The following is a 19,881-nucleotide window of genomic DNA, read 5'->3' as shown; positions in this document are numbered from 1 at the left end:
CATAGTGGAGATGAGGAAGATGAGGAAGAAAAAGAAAATAATATGCACATCTTAGTAGAAAGTTTTAAATACTGATTAGCTCTAGATAGCATACTAGCTTTCTATTCTGTGTAACAAATAGTCACAAACTTAATGACTTAAAACAGTATTTATCACTTGCAGTAATAAGTGAGTCTGACCTCTAAAGGTCAGAGCTTAGGCAGAGCTCCGTCAGGTTCTCCACTCAGGGTTTCACAAGGCTGAAATCAAGGTGTCACCCAAGCTGCATTCTCATCTGGAGGCTTGACTCAGAAAGTGTCTGTCTTTAAGCAATCTCTGGTTGTTGGCAGAATTAATGGCTTTGCAGCAGTAATATTCATGGAAACTTTCTTCTTCAAAGCCAGCAATAAAGAGAATCTCTGCTGCTTCAAGATTCTGATGTCTAGATGCTCTTTGCAAAAGCTCATCTGATAGATCAGATCCATCCAAGATAATCTCCCTTTTGAGTGACTCAAAGCCAACTAACTAAGGACATTAATTCAGCTGTAAAATTCCTTACAAAACCATAGTAATTAACAAGGTATCACTGTGGCATAGGAACATTCAAGGAAAGCAACTGAACATGATAGAGAGGTTAGCCACTCATGTATATGTGGGAACATAATATATGAGAGGGTTTGTATCACAAATCAGTAGAAAAAAAGAAAAAACTGATTTTAACAAAGCGTTAGAATATTTGACTCAGACCATATGGAGTAATATATTAAAAAGAAGTTGTAATGAAATCACCCAACAGAGAAAATCAACTTGGATTAGAGTCCTAATTATGAAACACACACTATAAAACTAATTAAAAATGACATATTTTTTTTCTCTCAGAGGGAAAGAATTTCATAAAGAAAACCTCTAAAAGCACGTAAGATTAAGGGAGGTCAGAAAGAGTAAAGGTAGGAGTACTGGATGATAAAAGTAGAAATTTCAATATCTTCTTCAAAGCATACACTATATGGGAAAAATTGGTGAGTTTGACTCTACCAAAGTGTCATAGTCCATTTTGCGTTGCTGTAACAGAATACCTGACACCAGATAATTTATTTTAAAAAGAGGTTTATTGGGCTCATGATTCTGGTGGCTGGAAAGTTCAAGAGAATGGCACCAGTGTCTGCTCAGGCTCTGGTAAGGGCCTCATGCTGTCTCGCATCATGGCAGAGAAGCATAAAAGCAAGTGAGCGGCTGGGTGCAGTGGCTCACACCTGTAATCCCAGCACTTTGGGAGGCTGAGTCGGGCAGATCATGAGGTCAGGAGATCGAGACCATCTTGGCTAACATGGTAAAACCCCGTCTCTACTAAAAATACAAAAAAAAAATTAGCCAGGCGTGGTGGCGGGCACCTGTAGTCCCAGCTACTCAGGAGGCTGAATCAGGAGAATGGCATGAACCCAGGAGGCAGAGCTTGCCGTGAGCCGAGATGCGCCACTGCACTCCAGCCTCGGCGACAGAGCAAGACTCCATCTCAAAAAAAAAAAAAAAAAAAAGCAAGTGAGCATGTGCAAAAAGACCCAACGCAAGAGGCAGTCTCACTTATAACAACCTGCTTTGGTGGCGGAAACTAATGTATTTCCAAAAGAGCAAGAACTCACTGATTCCAGAGAGACAACAGAGCCCTCGGAAATAATACCACACATCTACAACCATCTGATATTTGACAAACCTGACAAAAACAAGAAATGGGGAAAGAAGTACCATGCTGTTTTGGTTACTGTAGCCTTGCAGTATAGTTTGAAGTCAGGTAGCGTGATGCCCCCAGCTTTTTTCTTTTGGCTTAGGATTGTCTTGGCAATATGGGCTCTTTTTTGGTTCCAAGACACATAATTGTCAGATTCACCAAAGTTGAAACAAAGGAAAAAATGTTAAGGGTAGCCAGAGAGAAAGGTCAGGTTACCCACAAAGGGAAGCCCATCAGACTAACAGCAGATCTCTTGGCAGAAACTCTACAAGTCAGAAGAGAGTGGGGTCCAATATTCAACATTCTTAAAGAAAAGAATTTTCTTTCTATGCTACAAGGCTACAGTAACCAAAACAGCATGGTACTGGTACCAAAACAGAGATATAGACCAATGGAACAGAAGAGAGCCCTTGGAAATACTACCACACATCTACAACCATATGATCTTTGACAAACCTGACAAAAACAAGAAATGGGGAAAGGATTTCCTATTTAATAAATGGTGCCGGGAAAACTGGCTAGCCATATGTAGAAAGCTGAAACTGGATGCCTTCATTACATACTATACAAAAATCAATTCAAGATGGATTAAAGACTTAAATGTTAGACCTGAAACCATAAAAACCCTAGAAGAAAACCTATGCAATACCATTCAGGACATAGGCATGGGCAAGGACTTCACGACTAAAACACCAAAAGCAATGGCAACAAAAGCCAAAATTGACAAATGGGATCTCATTAAACTAAAGAGCTTCTGCACAGCAAAAGAAATTACCATCAGAGTGAACAGACAACCTACAGAATGGGAGAAAAATTTTACAATTTACCCATCTGACAAAGGGCTAATATCCAGAATCTACAAAGAACTTTAAACAAATTTACAAGAAAAAATCAAACAACCCCATCAAAAAGTGGGTGAAGGCTATGAACAGACACTCCTCAAAAGAAGACATATATGCAGCCAACAGACACATGAAAAAATGCTCATCATCACTGGCCATCAGAGAAATGCAAGTCAAAACCACAATGAGATACCATCTCACACCAGTAAGAATGGCCATCATTAAAAAGTCAGCAAACAACAGGTGCTGGAGAGGATGTAGAGAAATAGGAACACTTTTACACTGTTGGTGGGACTGTAAACTAGTTCAACCATTGTGGAAGACAGTGTGGCAATTCCTCAGGGATCTAGAACTAGAAATACCATTTGACCCAGCCATCTCATTACTGGGCATATACCCAAAGGATTATAAATCATGCTGCTATAAAGACACATACACCCGTATGTTTATTGTGGCACTATTCACAATAGCAAAGACTTGGAATCAACACAAATGTCCATCAATGATAGACTGGATTAAGAAAATGTGGCATATATACACCATGGAATACTATGCAGCCATAAAAAAGGATGAGTTCATGTCCTTTGTAGGGACATGGATGAAACTGGAAACCATCATTCTCAGTAAACTATTGCAAGGACAAAAAACCAAACACTGCATGTTCTCACTCATAGGTGGGAATTGAACAATGAGAACACTTGGACACAGGAAGAGGAACATCACACACTCCGGGGACTGTCGTGGGGTTGGGGGAGGGGGAAGGGATAGCATTAGGAGATATACCTGATGTAAATGACAAGTTAATGGGTGCAGCACACCAACATGGCACATGTATACATATGTAACAAACCTGCACGTTGTGCACATGTACCCTAGAACTTAAAGTAAAATAAATAAATAAATAAATCCAGCAGAAATATATTCAGAGAACATGCAATTTACATAATGGAACAAAAATATCTAACAAATATAAAAGCACAAGTTAACTTATAAAACTGATTTTTAGGGAAGTTAGGACATCAAGCAGTATTTCATAACCACAAAAATGGCAAAATCACAAACTAGCAAATGACAGCAAGGATTCAAAAGATGTCCCGTTTTATTCAAAAGCCCAATATATCTTCGTTGCACTATGATGTTTAACAAGAAAAACCAATTTTTTTCATCCCAATAAGTTGAACTCAATTCTCTGCAGCAGATCCAGGACGAGGGTGAGACAAGGGAGGCACTAGCCTTGGCCTAATTTAAGAGGGTGCCAAAAATCAGTAATGAAGATAAATAATATTTTTATGAATTTTTAAAAACTTAATGGAAATATGTTCATGAACAAAATATCAAGATTTTTAAATAAATGATGTAGCCCAACAATACCTTGTCAATCTTTATTGGAGCCTAAGGCAAGACTGAAAATGTCTATCTGATACACGTATATCTTTATATATATTTTTGTAGTTCTTTTTTTCCGGGCCATTAAAGAAGTTGAGAAATTACTGAAAAATTGAAAGACCAGTGTATTAAAGCTCACATTATTTTATGTTGAAGTATTTCTTCATACCTAAAATTGGATCTACTATAATTTTACTTTCCTGGCTTTCATAGAAGCAAATGCATCAACAATATTTTCAACTGAAAATTAGATAAGCCAAGAAGTCAATTTTGCTCATCTGTGACCGGCTCTGAGTGGAGGCAGTGCTGCCCAGGAGAAAGGACTGCCTACACATTTCATTCTAATCTGCACCTGATTATTCAACTTGTTTAAAATGGGAAGTACCTCCTTTGGCACTTCTTGGAGGCACCAGTGGGTAATACTGATTGCTTTTCCCATTCTCTTTAAACAGCTTTGTTGGCTGCAGAACTTCAGAGCAGGTGTGCCTCCTGTTCATGAACTCTACAGTGCCTGCCCATCTGCAAATCAGCATTTGCTTGCAAAACTTTCCTTTTTATTTATCTAGAACACAAAATTCACTGCTGAAGCTGGGTCCACAGCAATTTTTTGAAATGCCCTTTGTGAATCATTTAAATCATCCACTTAGAACATCTGATTAACTTAAAGTAGGTGATTGATTTTAGGCAGGTTTCTTCTAACCTATTTGTAGTAAACTGGTCTTTTAGGCAGTAACTTTGGCGTCCACCGAAGGCATCCTCCCTAAGTAAGGAGGACATCAGAATTAAAGGCAAAAATCCAGGCACTGGCCAAGCATTTAAAGAAAAATTAGAAAGAAACACTCGACCTATACATTTTCCAATTAATTCTAAGATAAAAATGAAACTGAGCTGGATTACCATTCCTGTTCTCCATTAGTCATCGATTTTCTACTGCTTCAAATCCTGGTAGATTGCTTTATAATGACAAGATTGTCTGCTTATTGGAGCAGCTAGGTACTACGGTAGTGGGTCTCACTACCACAGCCCATCAGAATTATCTGGAATGCTGGTCAAAACACACATTTTGAGCCCCCGTCCCAGAGTTTCTGATTCAGTAGGTCTGGGGCGTGGCCAGAGAAATGGCATGTCTAACAGATTCCCAAGTGAGGCTGATACTTCTAGTCCGTGGACCACACTTTGAGAACCACCATACCAGAGTAATGTGTATAAATACAGATATATTGCCAATCAGTAATATTTAGCCAAGAAGGAATGAATGTCTGTTGCTGTATCCCAACTAAGTAGACACCTGTGATCGGGTAAAACCAAAAAGCACCACACTTACCATGTTGGTCTGGTTATTTGGAGCAATACTTCTCAATCCTTCATGTGCACTCACCCCTCGGGAGCTTGTTAAACTGCAGATGCTGATCCACCTGCGGGAAGACCCCACGTTTTTCATTTCTCACCCATGATGCTGCTGCCAGTCCACAGACCACACTTTTAATAGCAAAAGGCTAAAATAAACCCCATTTAATACAGCTTTTCATTAAGTTACTTACCACTAATTCAGAACAGAAGGCTGTTGTTCTCGTAAACAGCTTTTGAAACAGGCTTCAGTCCAGAAGCAGGTTTTTTGTCAGTGGTATTGGATTTATCAAAAATTAAATTTTTACTCTACGGCTTTGTAGGAGACAAATTCCTTAGAGTTGCAGGGAGGAAAGTACTTATTCCTCTCAGTAAGGAAGATGCAGGAAAACAGAGGATATGGGATAGTAGAAGATGTGGTCTCATTTGCAGCTCTTGGGCCTCGGGGTCTCCTATATCTTTATTTTGACCTTGTGCTAAGCTTCAGTGATGTTCTGGCCTGTCAGCCAGAGTTTATATCCAACAAGAAAGACTTTGATTGGTCAGGTTTGCCACGACGTAGAAAAAGCAACCCTATTGGAAAGCGTTTACCCTTAAACCAACGAGTCACCATTGCCTTCAGCTGGTACGCTACTATGGGCAATGAATAAGTAATTAAGTTCAGCTGCCAGTGCAACTGGTTTCAGCATCACCTGCAAGCATTTGTAGAGCTGTTTCTATCTAAGCAGAGACAGTCCCAAATATGCATATATTGCTTCACTGGTTACATTGGTTCTTTGATTCAATAGTATCAATGTTAATTTCTTGATTTTGATAATTGTACTGTTGTTATGTAGGAAGATGTCCTCATTCATAGGAAATATAAAGTATTTCAGAGAAAAGGGACAACATACTTCCAATTTACTCTCAAATGTTTCATAAAAAATAAATGTACTCACTTATAGAGTGAAAAAAAGAATTTTTAAAAAAAGTAAATGTGTTAAGATTTTCACAGCTGGCCAGGCGCAGTGGCTCACGCCTGTAATCCCAGCACTTTGGGAGGCTGAGGCAGGCAGATCATTTGAGGTCAGGAGTTCGAGTCCGGCCTGACCAACATGGTGAAACCCCATCTCTACTAAAAATACAAAAAATCAGCCGGGCGTGGTAGTGCATGTCTGTAATCCCAGCTACTCAGGAGGTTGAGGCAGGAGAATCGCTTGAACCCGGGAGGTGGAGGGAGGTTGCAGTGAGCAGAGATTGTGCGATTGCACTCCAGCCTGAGCAACAGAGTGAGACTCTGTCTCAAAAATAAAAAAAAAAAATTACTACTGGGGAATGTGGATGAAGGATAATCAGAAGTCTTTGGTATTATTCTTATGATTTTTCTGTAAGTCCGGAATTAAAGTACAAAGTAAGATATTTTTAACCATATACATCAGTGCCTGGCCAGACCAGTTAAACTCAAATCTCTGAGTGGGGACTATATATCAGTGTTTTAAAACTCTCCAAGTATACAGTACAAGGGTTGAGAATCTTTGCTAACCACTCAATGCCTTTTTTCCCAATATAATTTATTTATGTATGCTCTAGATGCTTGTCAAATAATATAGATGCTTTTGACTGTGTTTCCTTATTCTGGTGCATGTGGCCTACCATTAGTTTTGGTACCAAATGTCTAGTAGCTTTCTGGACGGAGCTGCTATGTGAGCATAGAGAGACGGGTGCACCTTACCTGAGAGCAGCCCCTTTGTATAGGTACAAGGGAAACTAACACTGAGCTAGAAAAAGGTGTAGATTTGTGTTTCAGATACAATATTACATTTTTAACATATTTCCATATTTATATGCATATGTATATATATTTTATTGTTGTTGTTTTTGTTTTGAGATGCAGTCTTGCTCTGTCACCCAGGCTGGAGTGCAGTGGCGGGATCTCGGCTCACTGCAAGCTCTGCCTCCCAGGTTCATGCCATTCTCCTGCCTCAGCCTCCTGAGTAGCTTGGACTGCAGGCGCCCACCACCACGCCCAGCTAATTTTTTGTATTTTTAGTAGAGACGGGGTTTCACCGTGTTAGCCAGGATGGTCTCGATCTCCTGACCTCGTGATCCGCCCACCTAGGCCTCCCAAAGTGCTGGGATTACAGGCTTGAGCCACCGCGCCTGGCCTCATATATATTTTATACAGATGTTTCTGCATGTATCTATACTAATATAAAAAGCATACTTTCTGGACTGCTGGGTAATTTTAAGTAAGGAGGGATTCTTTTCTTTTTGATAATAGACTGGGTCTCTCTGCCTGTCCAGGCTCTTCAGAATCATGCTTTTGTTCGGTCTGACTTCCTTGTTCTCCCGTTCTCCCTTCAGCTACCGTTCTACCCAAAACTGGCTAGAAGGCCTTTCTGTTTTCCCTTCCTGTGTGGTACAGACTTCACTTAAATCGTAAACTCAATGTCTTTATATCTCCTCAACCTCACTAGCACAGATCCCCAAGCCTTTACTCAATAGGTAAAGGGAAGCTTCTAGAATTTAGAAAACTTTTTAAACTAATAAAACATGAGTTTTGTGCTTAGCTTTGGCATCAATGAGTCTCAAAACATCACATGAAATTCTGAACTTGTTCTAAGCAGTATGGCCCATTCCTTCAAATAATGAACATTATTGAGTCAATTGGTCAGGAAATGTGTGGGACACAACTCATTAGAGATCTGGGGGGAGCAAAAAGTCATTGCTTTAATATCTCAAAACTATTATCTGAATTTCACAGGTAAAACATAATCATGAGCAACAGCTACTATTTCTTCAAGACACTTCTTACTCGAACCTTCTTCTTTGCTTGCTTTGTCCTAACTGTCCCTAGCTCTCTTTCTTTCCCCTCTACCCTTCTGATTCTAACACCCCTCACCGTGTGCTCAATCTCTTGCTCTACTGACTCACACTGGATAAGATTCTTCTATTTTAATCCTCATTAATCAGTCTCAAACACAGCTGGCTCCATGCTCAGGTATAGGGGAGGAGGGAAACTTGACTATGTACTAAGAAATTGGGGAGCAGCTTCCATGTGTTAAGTTTATGGTCAGACAAAAGAGCATGAGTCTTAATTCATGACCAGGCTGAAAAATGTCCCAGGTTGCTGAAAATTGATTCTGGATAATATTTGGCAAGGTAACTTCTTCAATCATATGTCAAAATGAGTTACTGATGGAAAGCTAAGTGATCAAATCTCAATAAAAAAGCTGGATGGCCTATATTGAATACTGGTTACAGAAGACAAGAAGTGCAGGTATCAGCCAGAGTTTTCTAGAACACTTAAAATTCTGATCCCAGATCTTTCGACCTAAGAAAGTATGATGTATCCATTTTCTCCACCACGCCAGCAGGCTTAATGAATATAGATGGTTCACCTGGGCTCTGAAGTGGCAAACAGCAGTCACCCTTCCACAAAATCAGTGAAAGCCCTGCAGAGCTGAACTCCCAACTGCATTTGTCACAGAGGCAACCAGCATTCATCGAAGACACCCAGAAATCCCAGCACCTCCTCATTTTTTCTAAGGTAAAGCCAACTTTTCAGTGATGTTTTGCTTCTTACCATTTAAGACCTTTATAGCATATCTTCTAGTTTCAGGCTTATTATGTACTTAGATTCCACAGCAAATTGGTAGGAGGCTGGGGAGAAGAGAAATTATGCCACAATGGTATTTGACAGAAGACATATCTCTGAGCTATCTGCTGCCTGATTAAAAAAAAAAAAAAGGATTTTGCCAAGATAATCCATATTTACACTGGAGAGTTTGAAATAACTGTGTTACACCTGTAGATTAAACTAGATCATCAAGAAGCCACATTAACTTGCAGAAAACTGCCCAGGCTCTCACAGTACTCCTCCTAGGTTACATGTATCCTCAATGTTTCCTGAGAATACTACAGAATCAAAGTTGTTAAAACCAATATCTTTTTTTAATAAAGTCATTGCCTTACATACCCTACATGCTGCCTGGGCTTTTTTAACTTAAAGACTCACAGATGGGAATTTTCAGCATGAGTGCCAAGAATAGTTTTACTTCTCTATGTGGTCAAAAGGACCCATACAACTGTGATTATTCGCTTTTGCTTGGACCTAAGAACCTCAAAGTCAAATTTTCAATTCAACTTTAATAACAATATTCAAGCCTGTGGGCCACCTGTATTGTGATCTTACATATTGCTTTTCTGGTTTGTTTTTTGGTTGGTTGTGATTTTCTATTTACTCCTTAGGGTTGTCTAAGGTAAGGAAGGATTGCTCTTCTGGTTTCTTTTCTTGCTGGTTGTGATTTTTTATTGACTGCTTAGGTTGTCTAAGGTAAGGAAGGAAAAAAAGAAAGGAGGGAGGGAAGAATAGAAGCAGGAAGGAAGGAATTTGTTGAAATGAGATTAGACTATTTAAGGACTCACGAATGGACAATATATCCTTTTCTCCTGCTTGATGTCACTGGAGAACAAAAAACTTTGATCACTTTCATGGGCACCAAATTCGCCTTAAAGAAATAAAAAAGATTCTTTAACACAAGCTATATGGCTTATTTTAGCCAAATAGTAACAGCAGGCTTCACCTGCACAAAGGAGAAAAGTGAAAGCCGGGTGACCAGGAGAAGGACATTGGCCAAACCAACATAAGAGTTGTTCTCTTCTAAGCAGAACTGTAAAACTCTGCACATTGCATGCTCACAGGACAAGGACCCTTTAGCCCCTTCTGGACCTCCACCACCAGCTCTCACACAAGCCATAAGGAGTGACAGCAACGGACAGTGCTGCTGTATTAGATGCACTTCCCTGGTGCTGCCCACCCCACCACTCAAATGGTGTATCAAATGCCCCAAGTGTCTCAATTCCCACCCAGCTGTGTGGCTTTCCCTTTGGGGCACTATTTCTCCGTGATATCCCTACAACTTTAAGTGAAAGCTACTAGTGAAATCTACTAGGATTCTAGCAATAGAATCCTAGTAGAGCATAATGAAACATAGATTTAGAAACATATTGGAGTACATGAAACTTTAGTAGGCTCCTGAGAGATATAAACGGAACAAATAGCATGGTTTTTTGCAGAGCCATGGTTGAGATGGGTAGAAAAATCCCCATGGAATTTGAATAATATCCCTTTGCATGTAGGCTTTCATGGGAATATTCCCACAGTTGATAGAGTTCTATCCAGATTATAAACCAGTGTAATAAATTAAATTTTTAAAAAGAAAGAAACAAGAGCCACAGTTCCTGGGTAGAGTTGATTGCTAACATTTTGTAAAGGCAGCCACAGCTGCAGGATGCCAAAGCCAAGAGGAGAGTTAGACCAACAACCATGCGATTCCCATGGGTCTGCATCTGCTTGTTCCTTCAGCTTGTGTGTTATCTCCCTCCGACAGGAACATAAATAAACGTTGCCTCAGACAGAAACTGCAGCATCAAATATAAAAGCTGTGTATTTGAAATTAATTGCTTCTTGGCACAATTCCCTAAAAACTGACATGCTTTCAGTTGAAGTGCTTCCATGTAAGGCCAATTAAACAAGAGAGGCAACAACTGGGCTGAGGTCAATAAGGGATGTTGGTGAATGTTCAGCAATGAGACGGGCTGTTCTGGTCACCATCTGTGGAAGAAAGCTAGGACGCCGCTCTCAGTAGAGGTTGCCAGTTCCTACAGGAAGCAAGATAACAAATGGAAGGAAACTAGACCTTCAGAAGAAAATTTTCCCTTTCTTCTAGTTCTGTCTTCTTTATTCATTCATGAGGGTCACCTCCATTCTTCCCAAGTCCTAATCCTGGGGAGAATCGGTCATTTGACATATTGAGAGACCTTAGTGTGAGCATGGTTCTAGGTTCTGCCCAAGAATAGCTGTCACTAAATCATACTTGACTTTAACAACTTGAAGTATAATTTGCATATCATAAAATTCACTCATTTAGAATATACAATTCGATAATTATAATACCACCACAGTACAGTTTTGGAATATTTTCATCACCCCCAAAAGATGCCTCATGCCCACTTACATTTAGTCAATCGTAGTTCCCACTGCCAGTCTCATACAACCACTAATGTACTTTCTGTGTTTATATATTTATATACAATTTGGACATTTTATACAAATGGAATTATGCTGGGAAGGCAGGTAACTAACAAGTATCCACTATTCCAGGTAAAGAAAAATTAAGTTTATAAACAAATTCTCCCCTCTTTCCTTTTAGACTTGTAAGGGATTTTTCACATATAAATCTTTGGTCCATTTGAAATTCATCCACAGTAACGCTCCAACTTTTTTCCAGATGTGACCCAATTGTTTTAGTTTACTTTATGAAATGGACATATTTTTCCTATTGGTTTGAGATGCTACCTTTATTGAATAGTGAATTCTTATACGTTTTTGCTTTTAGTTTCCTATCGTAATTTTTTTCCTATTTCTTTATATTCCATCAGTCTCTCTTTATGTGCCATTGCCACATCTTTAAAATTGTTTTTATACCTGGTAGTACTATCTGCACTGTTAGCTCTTATTTTAAAAACTGATTCTTGCCATTTTTATTCACCTATTTTTTTCACAATGAACTTTATCCTTGGTGGGGAAGACCTTTGTAATGCCACTCAAAATGCAGAAATCATTAATACCACGATATGTTTGTCTACATGAAATTAAGTTCTTCTGAAAGATGAACTAAAACAAATAAAAATCCATAAACGGAGTCAAAGTCAAAAGACAGTGCATCTTTTCAATAAACATTCTGCAACTCATATCATTGATGATGGGCTAATAATGTTGATGTACAAGGAGTTCCTAGAAATAAAAAGACCAAAAACTCAACAGAAAATAAGCAAAAATATATTAACGTATAATTCACAGAACAAGGCTGTTCTTACACACCGTTAGATAGCCTCACATTCAGTCTTGCTTTTTCTTCTCTGGATGGTGGCCCTAACCAAGATAACTGTAAACAAATTCAACATGCTTTAGGTGAAGGAAGAAAATGGACAATCTCTGCTCTGGGGCTCTTGGTAGTTAGTGGAAGCCCTCATACCAAGACCACTAGAGAAATCCACGGATGGTTGTAAACTGTGATAGTATCTCAAATGAGGAATTAAGAAAGGGAAGTTATAGTCTGGTTTTAGGATAATTATTAATCAAGACCTGGGCAGAGACTGTTCAGAACTTATAAATCAGATGATTTGCTGGTACAAGCAATGGTTCTATCTTTGAAACATATGGATTCCTGCAGAGTTACTGTTAAAGCAGTTTTTCTGTGCTCTTATCTTAGAACATATGGGTCTGAAGGTACTGGTATTCCAACAACTGGAGTTTTGATGGTTCTGGTGCATGTCATCATTTGAAGCATTTTATCTGTTTTGTGAGTCATAGTGCAGGATTACAGATTGTGATTCCTGTTTTCATTTCTCATGGTTTATATTGCACTTGGATATCCCCCATAACTAATTCATTAGGTATATACTATAATCTTCATTTTATTGACGAGAAAACTGACGCAACAAGATTTTAAGTATTTTTGTCTGCAGTCTCACAGTTACTAAGTAGCAGAACTGGGTTTTAAACCCATGTTTGTCTGTCTCCAAAGCCTGCTTTGAACATTTACTCCACATGCCACTAACACAGGGATTCTTTACTTGGTGTACATGAAATATCTCGAGATGCTTCATAATTTCTGCAATACTGCATGCTAATTTTGGAATGTGTGTATTTGTTGGGGAGAAGGGAGATAATCCATGTATCCATCCAATTCTCAATGGACGGTTAGGTCAACTAACAAAAAAGTCTAAAAAACCTTTGCCCTAGAGAAACTGTCTCCCTAGACTGAGGACAGCTCAGCCCCACCTTAGGGTAGGGAGAGGACATCTATTTATTTTAAACAGCAAAGTGAGCAGAGTGACCTCATTCAGAGCTATTGAATGGGTTGGGTTTCTCATTTGTAGCTCTGCTGGAATAAAATAAAGAGCTGAGGGGAAGCAGACAACCACCTTGGATTGGGAACCAACAGAAAAGAGAATCCATGGGTTCTATCTAATCAGGGAAATTGCCTTGGGAAAGTCATGCAATACATCCGAAAGTCATCCAGTGCCTCTGGCTCTCTAGATCAAGTTCATTTATCCCAGACAGATCCAAAAAGAAAGTGATATCAACAGAATTCATATATTCTCTATGTGGTTCATGCAAATTTGAAATAAAAATTAGACTTTCTAGTTTCTTCCAAGCAAGGTCTCCCAGAAGTCTGCCTTTTTAAAATGAAAAAAAAAAAGAAATTAAATTCATAGTGTAACAGGTGAGTTTGTTTTCTCAAGAACAAGAAAAATTACTTTAACTCATTTGTTCACGTGACTGTTTCAAGTACTAATAGAAAAGGAGTTGAGAATTAACAAAAGAGGAGGTGATAGCTCACACACACACACACACACACACACCCCTCCATGAGCTTCTCCCTCATGGCTTGTTGCAAACTATGATCTCCAGAATAAAGCATATGAAATTGCTTGAGAAGAGAGATTATAAAGTAACGGCAATGGCAAAAATATGCTTATAAAGATAAGGATTTAGCATCAAAACTGCCAAGCAGCTCAAAGGACGCAGCCAAAGTGAATTGTCTCTAGTTTGTGAATCATCTCTATTTTGTGGAACCTGAATATTCTCTAGGTTTCTTTTAAGGCTTCATTTCAGGCTTTCATTTTTTTTCTTCTGCTTATCACAATTGCATCCAACCTGCAGCTGTTATGCACATTTCAGAATAATCATTTATTTATAATAATGTATTGTTTGTCTAAATGGAGAAGGGAGAGATCAAACTCTTTCTGTCCATCTGGAGCTGGCGAGCAGCTGGATAAAATCAGGGAGTTGATATACTTTGTTCTCTAGGTAGCTCACCACCTTAACACTCCAGCCCAGCCAGAGCTGTTTCCCTGGATGTGTGCTGGTCTGTGTCATCTCATCTTCTCCATTATTCTTCAGCCTTCTGGCTGAGGGCTTGGAATTTTCACCTCCTATGAAACAAGTGTCTGAGAATTCATGAGAAGAGACTGCCACACTAGGGCAGAGCATCTTCAATAGTCAGAGACTGAAATTAACCATAACCAGACAGCATGCATGCCTGCAGTCAAATTATTCATATTATAGAGGAAACACAACAGCAATGTTGTGGCTGAAAAAGATGGCTTAGATCACGCCTTGGCAAAACCATTAACAAGACTTAGGGACAAACAAAAAACAAAACAAACACAGTGTGCTTTATATCCCTCAGGATGTTCAGCTGGTGGTGGGTCACATCTGGACTGCATGCCACCAAGAAACATTGAAATGAGTCTTTGCTAGAAGCTCTCTCTGAAAGCCAAAAGATGAACTAGTAACTTCAGAAATGTGCAAATGTGTATCTAATGTGAGCATTCTAAAGCTTGTCTAAGGAAAAGTACTCACATTGGATACCTATGTTGTCCCAAGGTTTGATAATATACAGTTGACTCTTGAACAATGTGAAGGTAAGGGGTGCAGATCTGCCACACAGGCAAAAACGTGTATACAACTTTTGACTCCCAAAAAATTTGACTATTAGGTTGGTGCAAAAGTAACTGCAGTTTTTGCCATTAAAAGTAATTAAAAGTAATGGCAAAAACTGCAATTGCTTTTGCACTAACCTAATACTAACAGCATACTGTTGACTGGAAACCTCACTGATAATATGAACAGTCAATTAACACATACTTCATATGTTGTATGAATTATTTACTGTATTCTTGCAATAAAGTAAGCTAGAGAAAAGTAATGTTATTTTTTAAATTATAAGGAAGAGAAGATACATTTACTATTCACTAAGTGGAAGTGGATCATCATAAAGTTCTTCATCCTCGTGGTCTTCATATTTAGTAGGTTGAGGAGGAGGAGGTAGAAGAGGGATTTATCTTGTTCTTTAAGGGGCGGCAGAGGCAGAAGAAAATCCACATATAAGTGGACCTGCATAGTTCAAACCTGTGTTGTTCAAGGGTCAACTGTACAGTTAGTTCATTTATTTTACTGTGCTGTGACATTAATATATGTAATCAAAAAATAGTGAATCTAGATATAGGAAATAGCCCCAGGTTGGGATCATAACCATCCAAATTATTACATTGTTTGTCCATAAATTCCAAGAAGTTCAGGTTTCAAAGTCATTTCTTTATGGTGAATGTTTTACAAGCAATGCCTGGCATTCAGTGAAAATTACCAAACATGAAAAGAACAGGAACACGTGAGCAAAAACAGACAACAGAAATAGATTCCCCAGCCACGTGGAACTGTGAGTCCATTCAGCCTCTTTTCCTTAGTAAATTACCCAGTCTCAGATATGTCTTTATCAGCAGTGTGAAAATGGACTAATAGCATGCCCCAATAACTTCACAGATCATGTACCAAATGTGAGAATAAGCAAATTTGGAAAGCCATAATGACCATAAAGAAATGACTTTGAAACCTGGACTTCTTGGAATTTATGGACAAACAATGTAATAATCTGGATGGTTATGATCCCAACCTGGGGCTATTTCCTATATCTAGGTTCACTATTTTTTGATTACATATATTAATGTCACAGCACAGTAAAATAAATGAACTAAATGTACAGTTGATTTGAATCTATACAGAAACTGTACAGAAATAGATTTAATATCTGAACCGGATATTAAAACAATTAGACAAGGACACTGAAAAATCTATAATTAATATAATTAAGACAATTAAGAAGTAGGTGCAGAATTTTACCTGGGAACTGGTATTTATAAGAAAGAATCAAAGGAATTTCAGAACTGAGAAAATGTTGGCTAAAACTAAATTAATTCAGAAGATGAGTTTAACAAAAGAATAAAGAACTAGTATATTCAAATCAAGAGATGAATTACACTGAGTATTAAAATGTATGGGACACAGTGGAAAGTTCTAATGTACATGTAATTAAAGAACCAGAAAGATGGAGAAGTATGAAGCAATATTTGAATACACAACACCTAAGAAATTTCTAAAACAGAAATAAGGCATCAAGCCACAGACTCAAGAAACTCTGTTAAAACCAATCAGGATTAACCTAAAGACAACCAAACCTAGAAACTTTATAGTAAAACAGCTCAAACTGAAGACAAAGACAACATCCCAAAAGCAGCTGGATTACGCATTTCTATCAAAACCTACAGATTTCACCAAACTAAAGGTGAAACTTTAGAATGATCTTTAATGCAGTGAAGGACAAGACTGAGGTTCCCAGTTTTTCAACTGTTCATTAATTCCAAATATTTTCTTTATGATCATTATGGCCTTCCAGGTTTTTTTTGTTGTTGTTATTCAGGTTTTTTGCTTCACATTTTAGGGATGGTTTTAGAAGCTAGAATTATGTTAAGTGTCTACCCAAAGAAGCCATGATGAGTACAAACAGGTATTGTTACCAGCCAATACAATAATATGAAACAGAAATACATTCTAAGAATTTGAAAGATTTAGATTATTCTCCTTATTTAGATGCTGTTAATCTATTGGCAAAATATTATGACCAATTATAGAGAATAAGATTAATATACAAAACTTCATACTCTTCCTAAACACCACTAACTGAATAATAACAAAATTTTTGTGGAACTTGACAAGCTTTGGTAAGTTGTATTTCTTCTGCAAAATTAATCTTATTTTTGGCATTTTCATATCATTGATATGAAACAGCAAAGGCCAAAAACAACTTAAGATTAATTTTGCAGAAGAAATACAAAGCATAGGAATATGATATTAATACATACTATAAAGCATAGTGATTAATATTAACGCGTGTGGTATAAATAAATATAATATGAAAAAAATAAATAGCACTTGCCATAGTTTGGATATTTGACCCCTCCAAACCTCATATTGAAATTTGATCCACAATGTTGGAGGTGGGGCCTATCAGGAGGTGTTTGGATCATGGGGCAAATCCCACATAAATGGCTTGCTGCCATTCTTACAATGGTGAGTTCTCACTCTATTCATCTTCATGACAGATGGTTGTTAAAAAATATCTTGGCATCTTCCCCCTTTCTTGTACACACCAGCTTGATTTCACCTTCCCCATGTGTGGAACCAGCCTGAAGCCCTTAATAGAAGCAGATGCTGGCGCCATGTTTCTTGTACAGCAGGGGTATCCAATCTTTTGGCTTCCCTGGGCCACACTGGAAGAAGAAGGATTGTCTTGGGACATACAGAAAATATACTAACGATAGCTAATGAGCTTTAAAAAAATTGCAAAAAAAAAACAAAAAAAAACCTTATAATGTTTTAAGAAAGTTTATGAATTTATATTGGGCTGCATTCAAAGCCATCCTGGGCTGCATGTGGCCTGCAGGCTGCAGGCTGGTCAAGCTTGCTGTACAGCCTGCAGAACTGTAATACAAATAAACCTCTTTTTTTAATAAATTAAATTACTCAGCCTTAAGTGTTCCTTAGCAACACTAAATGGACTATGAAAGTACTAAAAGTAATTCATAAGAATTAAAATCTTCTATGTATTTACTGTTTTTAGCATTTTGATTATTCTGTGGTTAGAGATGGTTTTCTTAGAGTTTATCCTTCTTGGTGTTTGTTGAACTTCTCAGACTTGTGAGTTGCTCTTTTTCATCAAATTTGGAAAATTCTTGGCCATTATCTCTTCAAATTCTTTTTGTCCTAATGTCTCCCCTATTCCTCCTGGACACCAAGTACAATCCTATTAAAGAGCTTATTATTGTCCCATGAGTCACCAATGCACTCTCTCATATTTTTTTCAGCAAGTTTCTCTCTGTGTGTTATGCTTTATAGTTTTTGTTGCTACATCTTTAAGTCCATTGATTTTTTTCTACATAATCCAATCTGCTGTTAATATCATCAACATTCCCCAATCTGTTTGCTCATTGTGTTATCTTTTTCTTTAAATTTCAGGCATCTTATAACTTTTAAAAAAGTCCTTGCCTGCTAACTCCAACATATCTTCTATCCCAGGCTTTTCCTGTTTGTCAGGTTTTTCTTCTGGTTGTAGCTCACATTTTCTTATTTCTTCCCATATCTAGTAATTTTTCTTTGTATACTAGACATTGTATATGTTATATAGTTGAGAGCCTAATTTTTTGTGTGTTCCATTAAAGAATGTTAAGGTTTATTCTGGCAGGTAATTGACTGGAAGATAAGCTTGATCTTGCCATGGCTTACTGTTAGTACTTCTTAGTATAGGTCCGGAGTAACTCTTATTCTAAAATAAGGTGTAACCCTACTCAAAGACAGAGTTTTTGGCATCTCAGTTAAATGCGCGGCTGAGATGCCCAAAGCTGCCTGATCAGAAATTTAACATCTCTCAAAACTGAATGATATCTAAAATACTAGCTCAGCTTGTGGTGCCCCTGCAGCATTTCTCTGCCACAACTGAAGAAATTGCATGCCGTGCCAATATAGTTTAGTATTAAGCCAAGAGTTAAGGGGTACCTCTGCAGATTTATAAAATTCCTTCTCTGAATATATGTTTTCTCCAGTACCATACTCTGTACATTTCAGCCTTACAGCATCCCCAAACTCTGATCTCTGTTTCTTCCACCCAGAAGGACAGTTACTTTCTGCTTATTCCAATTCCCTGTGCAATTATTTGGAACAAGCACCAGCCAGAAATCCAGGGTAAATGTTGAGCTCTCCTTGAGTATTTCCATTTGCTCAAAGATCAAAGCCTTGCACTACCTGTTGTTCAATATCTGAAATCAGTTGCTTCAAATATTTAATCCAGTTCTATAATTGTTTATAGCAGGAGATTAACCCTATAACTATCACTCCATCAAGGAAAGAACAGGTAGTCTATCTAATTCTTTTAGCCTCTTCCACATTTCAGTTTTAAACATTTATCTTTCTCTCTCTATTGTCCTCTCCATTGCACCTGTTCATCCTTGCGTTCCTCATAATTTATCTTTTATTCTTAAACGGTTTTTGTCTTTTTCTTCCATTTCCTTTCTGAGCTCTACCAACTTTTGTTTTATACCTCCCTGTTTTTGATTTTTTCTACTCTGAGTCATGTACGCTTTCACATATGCAACTGCTCATTTAATGATATTTAATTCATAAACAGTATTTGTTACAATGTTCTTCATTTTCGTGACTTTTGGCAACATTTTAATATGCTAAAGGTTTTGATACTAATTTACATTTTCTTATAATAACTTTACACAGGTGCTGGTTTCTTATGTTTGTATTATTATTATTATTATTATATTGGATTTTTGCAATACCAGGAATGTGGACATTCACAATACCAGGAAATTCCATGTGGAGAGGAGTTTTAGAAGTAGGGAAAGGGATGGCAAGTGGTTTCATAATTCAGAAGTCAGAATCGCCATATTCAGTTTCTACAGTGAAAAACAGGGTTTTTCTCCCTCTTTTTTCCCCCTCTTTTTTTCCCGTATTCTGGAAAACTATTTTGTTTCAGTAGGTTCTTTATCTGAAATAGGAAGCCTAAAGAGATGCCATCAGCCTCAAGGTACCAGTAATTACCCAAAAGAGGGACTTACCAGACTTCCACTTCCTTTTGACTTCCCAGTGACTCTGATCCACTAAATTACAGATATCTTCTTAGGATTTGCCAACCACAGTGGGACCTTTTT

At 37.9% G+C, this 19,881-nt stretch overlaps 1 long non-coding RNA gene across 1 annotated transcript in view; it reads right to left on the bottom strand.

The window, feature by feature from the left end:
* Window positions 1-5,263: 5,263 nt before the first annotated feature.
* LOC115835541 overlaps window positions 5,264-19,881 on the bottom strand; it is a 34,973-nt gene continuing 20,355 nt past the window's right edge. Inside the window, exon 4 of the long non-coding RNA XR_004030609.1 lies at window positions 5,264-5,348. This is a non-coding gene — a long non-coding RNA (uncharacterized LOC115835541). The remainder of the gene's footprint in view (window positions 5,349-19,881) is intronic.

This window comes from Nomascus leucogenys, chromosome 6 (assembly GCF_006542625.1).
Source record: "Nomascus leucogenys isolate Asia chromosome 6, Asia_NLE_v1, whole genome shotgun sequence".
Classification (NCBI taxonomy): domain Eukaryota; kingdom Metazoa; phylum Chordata; class Mammalia; order Primates; family Hylobatidae; genus Nomascus; species Nomascus leucogenys.
This window is presented reverse-complemented; position numbering and strand designations above follow the sequence as displayed.